This window comes from Stegodyphus dumicola, chromosome 4, assembly GCF_044657685.1.
Source record: "Stegodyphus dumicola isolate Sdum_Otavi_A_Nest chromosome 4, ASM4465768v1".
NCBI classification, from domain to species: Eukaryota; Metazoa; Arthropoda; class Arachnida; order Araneae; family Eresidae; genus Stegodyphus; species Stegodyphus dumicola.
In genome coordinates this window covers 207,649,988-207,662,756 of record NC_140771.1, presented here as the reverse complement: position 1 = coordinate 207,662,756, position 12,769 = coordinate 207,649,988, and positions in this window count along the sequence as shown.

Genomic DNA, 12,769 nt, shown 5'->3' with positions numbered 1-12,769 from the left:
CGAAGCTAAGATCACTATGTAATTTTTAACGTAAATTAAACAATTATTTTTGTGTGGATTATGTTCTACCTTTCTACGTTTTTCCAATAGCCATCATTGGAATGAAAATTATAGCAACTCTAAAAAATATATAAAAGCACTTACTTAGTTTCCATTGGCAACTGTTACTGCGTTGTTTACTAGAGATCAATGTATCATAAAGGTTTTAGCAATCGACTACCGAGTTGAACAGCTGAAGTATTAAATGCAAAAGTGCTTGCTGTTTAGCCTTTAGTAAGAAATAACTTAGTCTAGTGAGAGATTTTGGAGCTGAAGCTTGTATTAAGTTAAGCTTTTTAGTTGTTTTGAGTGTTTTTCTGCAAGTAGCAGTAAACAAATTGTCTTTAATTTTATTTTGAGGGAAGCTGTATAATAAAACTGTCAAGAAAACTTCCCCGACCATCGAATTTTACAAATACTCATTCCGGTCGAAAACATGTGTTCTTGTCCATGATTCGAACCTGCCTCTATCATCAGTGTTCTTTAGTAGCAATCTAACAAGAAAGCAGAGGGGGGTTAATCCTTAATTAAACAATATACGCCCCTTCAAAAACTTCACTTAATGGTTTGAACAGAAGTTTTCATAGTTAATAAATTCTGATTACTGTAAAACTTCTAGGTTTAGCTGACGTGTTATTGCGTGTATATTTCCACTGTATCATCACTTAAGAGAACATTTAAAATTTATTTCCAGATGAATATCCGTCAACGACGTCTTCGGAATAAGACACGTGCAGAATATGTTTCTAATTCATATCTTACATTATTTCTGGACAGAGAAAAAGAATTACTATTTCGTGATGGGTACTAATTTTTTTTTTTTTCTTTTAAGATGGCGGACAGAGAAGAATTGACGGAAATAATCGTCTCACTGTCTCAAAGAGTCCTTCCTCTACACTGTCGTATTTCAAGGCCAAGGACAGGTGCAGTTGAATAGAGGGGAGGGGGCGAAAGACTTTGCCATTTTTAATCTCGAATTAGATAGCGAAAGTCGTGTTCCCTCGATCTGCGTTCGAGATATGCAAGTCGCGAATACTTACTTCCGATGCAAATCACCTGATAAAATGATAAACAGATTTCGCAACGAAATGCTTTAACATTGCACTCCTTCTGCCTGTACCTCATCGCAATTAATTAATGCTTTCCTGCTGAAATTCGCAAATTACTTAAGAAATTTAAATCATTAATTTTAAAAATGACGGGGTTGAATTTGATATATTCGGAGAATTTTTGCCATTTTGAACACAGCTGATATTTGGATAATAGTGTTGCGCTGAACGGATTCATAGAGTTTCCCTAGCAATTACACCAGGTGAACAAGGAGAAACTGGCGTTGTTTTGACATGATTAATAATACTTAACAGAAAGTAAACAGTTTTAACTATCTTAAGGTGAAAAACGCACATTAAGGCAAATTCTTCGTTATTTATAGCTTTTGCAACCAATTAGCTGCTGTAAAAGCTTTGAGAAAAATCACTTCCACGGCTTCGAAAATGTGTTTCCTAGAAACTTCCAGAATGTCGCCAAACTCTCCACTAAGGTTTCTGCCTATATCTTTGCTTCTAAGTGAGCTATTTTTACAATTCAGCTATGACACAATACATGAAATTAATACTTAATCACAATAAAACTCGCAGATACGATCAAACAAATATATACAGTTGCGTGCGTACGGGTTCATAATAGACTGAATGCGCACAGCTTCGATGATAGGTTCATAAAGTTTATTTTATCGAAAGAAACACTATAGAGTTCTGGAACTTTCCACAAAAATAATCATACTACTCTTCACAGTATCACAGAGTACAACTGGCCAGAAGGATGACATCCGTTTTAAGGATCATAGAGTAGAGTCAGTTACATTTCAAACTAAGAACGTTAAACACAACGCAGTGCAAAGCGCATCTAAACAGCGAAGCCTCACCCGGTCGCTGAGATATTTCTAGTACTTTCTGCAACTCGAAATTACTGAAAAGCATATGAGGGCCGAATAGAGCATCAATTATAGAGGCCGAATAGAGCATCACTATTATTCAACTACATAGAGCATTGATTACAGTATCCATTACAGTTATACAAAGACCGGACCCAAATGTCGCCAAATGGTCGCCAAGTTTGGCGACAAAAATTAAATGCCAAAACAAGCTTGGCGATTTCTTGTTTATTTAGCAAGATAGCTATTTACTCAATGTTAATTGACTTGCCTCTGTATTCTTACTTCAACAGCAAGCTTCGCTTCTCTAAATTTTCAAATTAGGTTATACAGAAAAATACTGCAATTTTATATATTATTGCACCAAAAGCATATATCTGTGTACAAAATTCATAACAATGCAATAAAATTATTGTTTTCAAATGTGCCAAATAAATAAACAAACAACTAAAAACAATGCCATAACACTTCAGAAATACGAAAAAATCTACAAACAAACAAACATCAAAATTTACAACAATATTACGTTTATTATGAAACGCAGATCTGTTTTTAAATCATAATTGTCAAATTTCCAGCAAAAGAATAATTTTTGCTTGCAATTACATCATCAGTATCATTAAGGGTCCCAGCCTCTTTCAGTTTAAAAAAAAAAAAAATATCCACTTTTCCTGACTTGGAAATATTACTATTTAGTTTCTTTGTAAATCAAAATTTAATTTTTTCCAATAATTCTATCCATCTATTTCAATGCTCATTTATCTTACGCAGAATTCCTTAAACAGCATTCTGGTGCTTCGCAGTATTCTCGCTGGAGAGGCGACAAAATCATGCTATATTTGTTATGCATTATATTTGTTGTTTAATCGAATACGACAAAAAGAGCCACGGAAAGGGGTGTTTGGGTATTCATAGGGACTTTGTAAAGAACAATAGCGCTACTCTTCCTTTTACACATGGAGAATATCTTGAAAATACTGTTAATATTAAATGATGTACTATTACGCATTATTGTTGCGCTTGCTACATTCATTTCTCTGTTCTGCAAAATTATGTAGCAGTATAATTTATGAGCATCTGTTTTGCTATAAATATAAAATTCAAGGATTAATGTAAGATCTTAACACCCCCCCTTTTTTTTTTTTTTTTGCTTTTGAAAAAAATGGTGGCGAAGGAAGTTTGAAATTCTTCATCGCACATTAATTGATGATGCTTTTGTGTCATCGTTTCACATCTGATGTCGTTCTGAATAAATTTTAAAGCTTGGTAAAAACTTTGCTTCTATATCCATTCTTTTATTTTAATATTTAACGCTACTGTATTTTTTTTTCTATGAAGTAGAGTTGGTATATATATTTAAGCTGACTTGAAAATTCTAGTTGATGTATTTCTTTCAGTCCTAATAAATTCCTTCTGCGAATCTTCAAATTAATGAAAACTGTCGAAAGCTCAAACTCCATTACGGAAAACGACTTTTGAGAAACGTTTTATAAATTCCGGGCGTTGTAGAATGACAGAAATAAAATATTAGGTGGCTGGCTTATTTAAAAGAAATCTGCAAACAATGCACCACCTCTCTAAGACAAATATGTGAAGGCAGAAGTTCTTTCTAATTCTTAACTTCAAATATTAAATTAATGAGTTTAAAATTATGTGTAAAATTTTATTAGTTAAATAATTTATTATATTTCGAACACAAAAGAAACATTTTTGGTACTTAAGAACGACTTCCTTTTTTAATTTTTATATAATTATGCTGTGCTGAAATTTACCTAGCAAAATATAACTAGATGGGATTAAATATGTTTAGCAAAAAGATGATTTAAAAAATCGGTCAAAAGTGTAAATAAAGGCAGGTAACAGAGATCAAAATAAGTAGATTTTATAATGGGATGTGTATGCAGGACAGGACAGGAACAAGTACAGGGGGCATAACGCCATCGCCATTGACAAAAATGCTATAGCCCCCATGCACTACAGTGTGATAAGGTGGCATAAAGGTTCTTTGTCGAGGGTGAGTGATTTCAGAGTGCAATAGTTCTCATATCAGTGGTGAAATCCTGTGGCTTTGTTAACGATTGCGTTTCAGCCTCAAAGGTTACTCCAGTGTACAAAGAGGTAAAAGAAGTCTTTGCATCATGGTCAGGAGATGGACACTTTGTTAGGTATGAGTGAAAGAGTCTTCCCTCCCCTGGGAGTTCAGCGCAAGTAAACACGGGGAGATGTATAAGGTGGTTTCCTGAGAAGAGAGAACAAATGCCCCGTGTAAAAACAAAAGCACCCATGCCATTATTTCAGGTGCAGCTTGCTAATAGTCCTGGTGTTGAAAACGTTTATGATGTAGTTAAGTTCATGAGGTTCTTTGTGAAAACTGTGACATATGAATCTAATGGAAATGTTTGCAGTGTCACAATTGCCAGCACTTCCATCATTCTTCAGAAATCTGCAAACTTAAACCGAGGTGTGTAAAGTGCGCTGCTGGTGAGCACAGAACAAATGAGTGTTCAGCCAAGAGGCTAGATACAGTTAGGTGCTGCAACTGTATGCAAGTCGGTCATACCGCCAATTGTAGGGAGTGTCCGAAATTCCCAGCAAACAACGCAGTTAAAAAACCCATGTCTGGTAAAAATAAACTGACTGCTGTTAGTAAGGCTGCTAGCCAAAATGTAAACACACAAAGCAAATATAATGTTATTAATGGTGTTTCTTATGCTAATATTACTAAAAATGTGGAATCTGAAATGCATAATGTAAATACTAATGTACGTGATAATGTCAATACGCAAAATGCTAATAGTAAACAAACTCAAAATGATTTTAGTCTAGGTTGTTTTGTTGATTTAATGAGATTTTTCAAAGAAATCAGCAAATGTTTAAAGGGACACCGACTTGGCCCTGCCACACCAATATATGTGCAAAATTATGCTGTTCATCGGTACAACAGACCTCCTACTGTTATTAATCCTGGAGGAGAAGGCAAAACCTTTCTGGTTAAGCGCTCCATCCCTCACTATCCTGCTCCAATTCCACAGCTTTCAGCCGTTGAAGTTTCAGCTATCTCACTCACCATTTCCACCCCTTACATTTTCGTCTCCACATACATTCTCACCTGCTCGAAGGCCTCATTCAGTCCTCGCGGACTTACAGGTTCTACTCTCACTTGGGACTCATGTTATAATTGGTGAAGACTTAAGCGCTAGACACCGCGCTTGCAACTGCTACAATTCAAATGACATAGGACGCGTAATTTTGAACTTAGCCAACTCGGCGAATTAATGAATAGCAGCTCCAAAAACCCCAACACGGTATACTGCCCGTTCATCAGGAATCATTGACTTCTTTCTGCTCAGAAACGCCAACGTTTCGCTGGATGTTTCTGTTTATTTTACCAGACATGGGTTTTTTAACTGCGTTGTTTGCTGGGAATTTCGGACACTCCCTACAATTGGCGGTGTGACCGACTTGCATACAGTTGCAGCACCTAACTGTATCTAGCCTCTTGGCTGAACACTCATTTGTTCTGTGCTCACCAGCAGCGCACTTTACACACCTCGGTTTAAGTTTGCAGATTTCTGAAGAATGATGGAAGTGCTGGCAATTGTGACACTGCACAACATTTCCATTAGATTCATATGTCACAGTTTTCACAAAGAACCTCATGAACTTAACTATATCATAAACGTTTTCAACACCAGGACTATTAGCAAGCTGCACCTGAAATAATGGCATGGGTGCTTTTGTTTTTACACGGGGCATTTGTTCTCTCTTTTCAGGAAACCACCTTATACATCTCCCCGTGTTTACTTGCGCTGAACTCGCAGGGGAGGGAAGACTCTTTCACTCATACCTAACAAAGTGTCCATCTCCTGACCATGATGCAAAGACTTCTTTTACCTCTTTGTACACTGGAGTAACCTTTGAGGCTGAAACGCAATCGTTAACAAAGCCACAGGATTTCACCACTGATATGAGAACTATTGCACTCTGAAATCACTCACCCTCGACAAAGAACCTTTATGCCACCTTATCACACTGTAGTGCATGGGGGCTATAGCATTTTTGTCAATGGCGATGGCGTTATGCCCCCTGTACTTGTTCCTGTCCTGTCCTGCATACACATCCCATTATAAAATCTACTTCTTTTGATCTTTGTTACCTGCCTTTATTTACACTTTTGACCGATTTTTTAAGTCATCTTTTTGCTAAACATATTTAATCCCATCTAGTTATATTTTGCTAGGTAAATTTCAGCACAGCATAATTATATAAAAATTAAAAAAGGAAGTCGTTCTTAAGTACCAAAAATGTTTCTTTTGTGTTCGAAGTATAATAAATTATTTAACTAATAAAATTTTACGCATAATTTTAAACTCATTAATTTAATATTTGAAGTTAAGAATTAGAAAGAACTTCTGCCTTCACATATTTGTCTTAGAGAGGTGGTGCATTGTTTGCAGATTTCTTTTAAATAAGCCAGCCACCTAATATTTTATTTCTGTCATTCTACAACGCCCGGAATTTATAAAACGTTTCTCAAAAGTCGTTTTCCGTAATGGAGTTTGAGCTTTCGACAGTTTTCATTAATTTGAAGATTCGCAGAAGGAATTTATTAGGACTGAAAGAAATACATCAACTAGAATTTTCAAGTCAGCTTAAATATATATACCAACTCTACTTCATAGAAAAAAAAATACAGTAGCGTTAAATATTAAAATAAAAGAATGGATATAGAAGCAAAGTTTTTACCAAGCTTTAAAATTTATTCAGAACGACATCAGATGTGAAACGATGACACAAAAGCATCATCAATTAATGTGCGATGAAGAATTTCAAACTTCCTTCGCCACCATTTTTTTCAAAAGCAAAAAAAAAAAGGGGGGGGTGTTAAGATCTTACATTAATCCTTGAATTTTATATTTATAGCAAAACAGATGCTCATAAATTATACTGCTACATAATTTTGCAGAACAGAGAAATGAATGTAGCAAGCGCAACAATAATGCGTAATAGTACATCATTTAATATTAACAGTATTTTCAAGATATTCTCCATGTGTAAAAGGAAGAGTAGCGCTATTGTTCTTTACAAAGTCCCTATGAATACCCAAACACCCCTTTCCGTGGCTCTTTTTGTCGTATTCGATTAAACAACAAATATAATGCATAACAAATATAGCATGATTTTGTCGCCTCTCCAGCGAGAATACTGCGAAGCACCAGAATGCTGTTTAAGGAATTCTGCGTAAGATAAATGAGCATTGAAATAGATGGATAGAATTATTGGAAAAAATTAAATTTTGATTTACAAAGAAACTAAATAGTAATATTTCCAAGTCAGGAAAAGTGGATATTTTTTTTTTTTTTAAACTGAAAGAGGCTGGGACCCTTAATGATACTGATGATGTAATTGCAAGCAAAAATTATTCTTTTGCTGGAAATTTGACAATTATGATTTAAAAACAGATCTGCGTTTCATAATAAACGTAATATTGTTGTAAATTTTGATGTTTGTTTGTTTGTAGATTTTTTCGTATTTCTGAAGTGTTATGGCATTGTTTTTAGTTGTTTGTTTATTTATTTGGCACATTTGAAAACAATAATTTTATTGCATTGTTATGAATTTTGTACACAGATATATGCTTTTGGTGCAATAATATATAAAATTGCAGTATTTTTCTGTATAACCTAATTTGAAAATTTAGAGAAGCGAAGCTTGCTGTTGAAGTAAGAATACAGAGGCAAGTCAATTAACATTGAGTAAATAGCTATCTTGCTAAATAAACAAGAAATCGCCAAGCTTGTTTTGGCATTTAATTTTTGTCGCCAAACTTGGCGACCATTTGGCGACATTTGGGTCCGGTCTTTGTATAACTGTAATGGATACTGTAATCAATGCTCTATGTAGTTGAATAATAGTGATGCTCTATTCGGCCTCTATAATTGATGCTCTATTCGGCCCTCATATGCTTTTCAGTAATTTCGAGTTGCAGAAAGTACTAGAAATATCTCAGCGACCGGGTGAGGCTTCGCTGTTTAGATGCGCTTTGCACTGCGTTGTGTTTAACGTTCTTAGTTTGAAATGTAACTGACTCTACTCTATGATCCTTAAAACGGATGTCATCCTTCTGGCCAGTTGTACTCTGTGATACTGTGAAGAGTAGTATGATTATTTTTGTGGAAAGTTCCAGAACTCTATAGTGTTTCTTTCGATAAAATAAACTTTATGAACCTATCATCGAAGCTGTGCGCATTCAGTCTATTATGAACCCGTACGCACGCAACTGTATATATTTGTTTGATCGTATCTGCGAGTTTTATTGTGATTAAGTATTAATTTCATGTATTGTGTCATAGCTGAATTGTAAAAATAGCTCACTTAGAAGCAAAGATATAGGCAGAAACCTTAGTGGAGAGTTTGGCGACATTCTGGAAGTTTCTAGGAAACACATTTTCGAAGCCGTGGAAGTGATTTTTCTCAAAGCTTTTACAGCAGCTAATTGGTTGCAAAAGCTATAAATAACGAAGAATTTGCCTTAATGTGCGTTTTTCACCTTAAGATAGTTAAAACTGTTTACTTTCTGTTAAGTATTGTTAATCATGTCAAAACAACGCCAGTTTCTCCTTGTTCACCTGGTGTAATTGCTAGGGAAACTCTATGAATCCGTTCAGCGCAACACTATTATCCAAATATCAGCTGTGTTCAAAATGGCAAAAATTCTCCGAATATATCAAATTCAACCCCGTCATTTTTAAAATTAATGATTTAAATTTCTTAAGTAATTTGCGAATTTCAGCAGGAAAGCATTAATTAATTGCGATGAGGTACAGGCAGAAGGAGTGCAATGTTAAAGCATTTCGTTGCGAAATCTGTTTATCATTTTATCAGGTGATTTGCATCGGAAGTAAGTATTCGCGACTTGCATATCTCGAACGCAGATCGAGGGAACACGACTTTCGCTATCTAATTCGAGATTAAAAATGGCAAAGTCTTTCGCCCCCTCCCCTCTATTCAACTGCACCTGTCCTTGGCCTTGAAATACGACAGTGTAGAGGAAGGACTCTTTGAGACAGTGAGACGATTATTTCCGTCAATTCTTCTCTGTCCGCCATCTTAAAAGAAAAAAAAAAATTAGTACCCATCACGAAATAGTAATTCTTTTTCTCTGTCCAGAAATAATGTAAGATATGAATTAGAAACATATTCTGCACGTGTCTTATTCCGAAGACGTCGTTGACGGATATTCATCTGGAAATAAATTTTAAATGTTCTCTTAAGTGATGATACAGTGGAAATATACACGCAATAACACGTCAGCTAAACCTAGAAGTTTTACAGTAATCAGAATTTATTAACTATGAAAACTTCTGTTCAAACCATTAAGTGAAGTTTTTGAAGGGGCGTATATTGTTTAATTAAGGATTAACCCCCCTCTGCTTTCTTGTTAGATTGCTACTAAAGAACACTGATGATAGAGGCAGGTTCGAATCATGGACAAGAACACATGTTTTCGACCGGAATGAGTATTTGTAAAATTCGATGGTCGGGGAAGTTTTCTTGACAGCTTTGCGACAAGGAAAGAGAATGCAACACTCTTGGATTCCAAATTTTAGATTGCCCTTGATCAAACTTGGAATAAAACAAAGAGCTCTCGTGTGCTTTGCTTAGTTAAATAGTCAGTCTAATCTATTTCCGAAATGTTTGCATTAATTTTGGTATGGATAAGACGTTAAATTCAATGGACTCCTTTCATCATTTGTCTTCATCTTCTCAAATTCATTATGCATAAAGAAAAAAATCAATCACATGCTTATCCTCAATAAACATAAATTTTCTTTGTATCAAAACTTATTGTTGTACATTAGCTATACATTACTACATAGCGCATGCAATCCTTGGCGACATCTGGGTTCTAAAATAATAAAATCAACTCCAGTTAAATTACAATTACTTGAAAAAGATGAAATTATATTTTAAAAAATGCAGTGAAGGTGATTTTGTATAATTTCGTCCATTTTGTGTTTTGGCACGTATTACTACTCGAGGAAAATTTTTGTTACAAGCTTCATGCGAAAGCGATCCAAAGAAATAAATGCATAGTTACGTCTTTTATAATGAATGCTTTTCTTTGTTTTTACTTCCTTGTGCGAAGCAAAGGAAGTATTATAATCACGAATACTTCCTTTGCTTCGCACAAGGAAAAATTTCGGGTATCGCTATTCCAACGAAAACATCCATTTTGACCGCTCTCGATTCCATTTGAACAGTGTTTTTGCTTTGCATCTGTACGTACGGACAAAATAAAGGATGCTTTTTCCCCAAACGGATTGTGAAATGGATTTAATTGGACTCAGAAGAGATTCAGAAGAGATAAGTTTGTATTCATTATTCGTTAAATATTGTGTGTAAATATTATCTGATTGAAGAATTCTGTTCGGTATACTTGTATCTTGCTATATTAAATGCTCAATCTTATCTTGTATATTTATTGAGATATTGAACTTTGAAAATCTTGAGTGTACGAGGCCTAACGTGGAGGACATTGTTTACATTGCATGTAGATGTTCGTCAAGTATAGGGAGAAAAAAAAAAATCTTTTGGTGCACCATTTTCTGCCCGGTGGAGGAGTTCCGAGAACTTTTGGTTCTAGCCTTCCCACCCGTTGGTCAATTTGTTCAATTTTGATGCCAGAACTTTAGTTTTTACTTTAAAAATTATTTTGAAGTGTTTTAAGACTATTTTATTCTTCAGAATTAGATTTTTTGAATTTTATTGAGAATTTTAAGAAGATATTGATTGAGCTTAATGTTTTTATACATGTTTTAGTGTTTTTAGTGTCTCCCTTACCGCAGTTATTTAGAATTTTATTATAATACTCTTATTGTCTATTTTATAAACATGGGTGAAAGAGATAGTGAAATGTCGAATATAATTAAAGAATTTTATAGGATTATTGATGAATTAAAAACGAAGCGAGTACCCAAGGATTTAATCTCTGAGTTAAATACTCAGGTTGAGGCAGTTGTGAAATGGGCACATACGTCTACGCTTAAGATTATGGAATTGGATATGCGTAAGAGTAGTGAGGAGACTCTTTTAGAATTCAAAGAGGAGATAAAACAAATGATTGATGAAAGACTGGATAGTAGGAGAGATAGAGAAGTTGATGATCAAAGAAATAATGATAAAAAGAAAAACAGTGAAAAGAGATCTAGGGCTAACGATTTGATTATAAGACCAGTTGATAAAGATGTTGATGTCTATGATGAACTTAATGCTGAACTCCAACCACAGGATATAGGTGTTAACAGTTTTAATACTTTTAGAAAGAAAAATGGTGATATGATTATCAATTTAAAAGATAGGTCAGATATACTTGCTGTTGAAAAAGCTATTACGGAGAATCCGAAATTAAACACACTTATTAGGACTCGAAGGAATAAGTTTATTAAGCCGAAGGTTATTTTGTATAATATTAGTGATTCCGTTGAAGAAGACTTTTTTGAAAAGATTTAATGAATTCTGTGTTTGTGATGGGAAATGTTCGAGATCCTTATTTCGTATTAAAACTCAAGAACATGGAGTTTCACATAGGATTTTTGAGATTTCTGCTAGGTGTCAGCAAGATATCCTTGAAGGGAATAGAGTTATGATTGGTTGGAAAGCATACCCTGTAAAATTATTCATTCAACCTAAGCGTTGCATGAATTGTCTTAGATTTGGGCACACCAAGAAGAATTGTAAGTTGGAAAGGGTTTGCTCTGCATGTAATGGTAGACATGAGAGGAAAAATTGTCATAGTGAAAAGAAAGAATGTATCAACTGTAAAGAAGCTTTAGATAGATATGGTATTAATGTGGAATATGACCACGATACCTTTTGGAGAGAGTGTCCCTCGATTATAAGAGAGAAAAAATTTATTCGGGAACATTTAGATCTAGAAACTTGAGGTGATTTAGCTTCTGCGGTGGGGAGATTTTTATTTTTATTTTAATTTTAAAGTTTTTACTTATTCCTGTGGCTACGAACTAATAATTTACGTCTTTTACACTGTGTGAAATAAAGACTTTTGAACTATTGTGTAATTTATTTCTAAAAGAAGACTTTTAGGAAAGGATATAATTGAAAATCTTGGAAGAAACTATACCCTTGCCTCCCAGGTAAGTTCAGGATAATTATTGCTGATTTTAACTGTATATATTGTTTTTAAACTGTATATATTGGATTTTAAATTATATTTATTTATATTGAAAGGTTTTATTTTGGATCCTTTTAACTATGTATATTTTAAATTGTAATCTTAATCATTGTAATGCTGCAGCATGCCGGCTCTCTGCAATAGATAATATTTCTGAGGATATCCCTGATATTGTTACAGTTCAAGAACCTTATTATATTGGAAAGAAAATGGCTTATATTAAAAACAGTTGGAGGACCATCCATGCAGATACAGGAAGAGCTGCTATTGTTGTCGTAAATCCTGGGATTGAATTCATAGTTAAACACGCTTCTGATATTATCGTTGCCATTGAAATACAGAAAGAGGGAAGGAATTATGGTGTGATTTCAGTTTATTTTTCCCCTGTGGAATGTTTGAATACGTATCTTTTAAAATTAGAAGAAGTTATATCTGTTTTTAAAGACAGTTTTATTATTATTGGAGATTTTAACTCAAAGAATTTTATTTGGGGGGCTAAGAGTCTTGATGAAAGAGGGGTTTTAACTTCAGATTTTATCATTTTAAATGATTTGATTTTATTGAACAAAGAAAATTCTAGACCCACCTTCTCTTCTGCATGT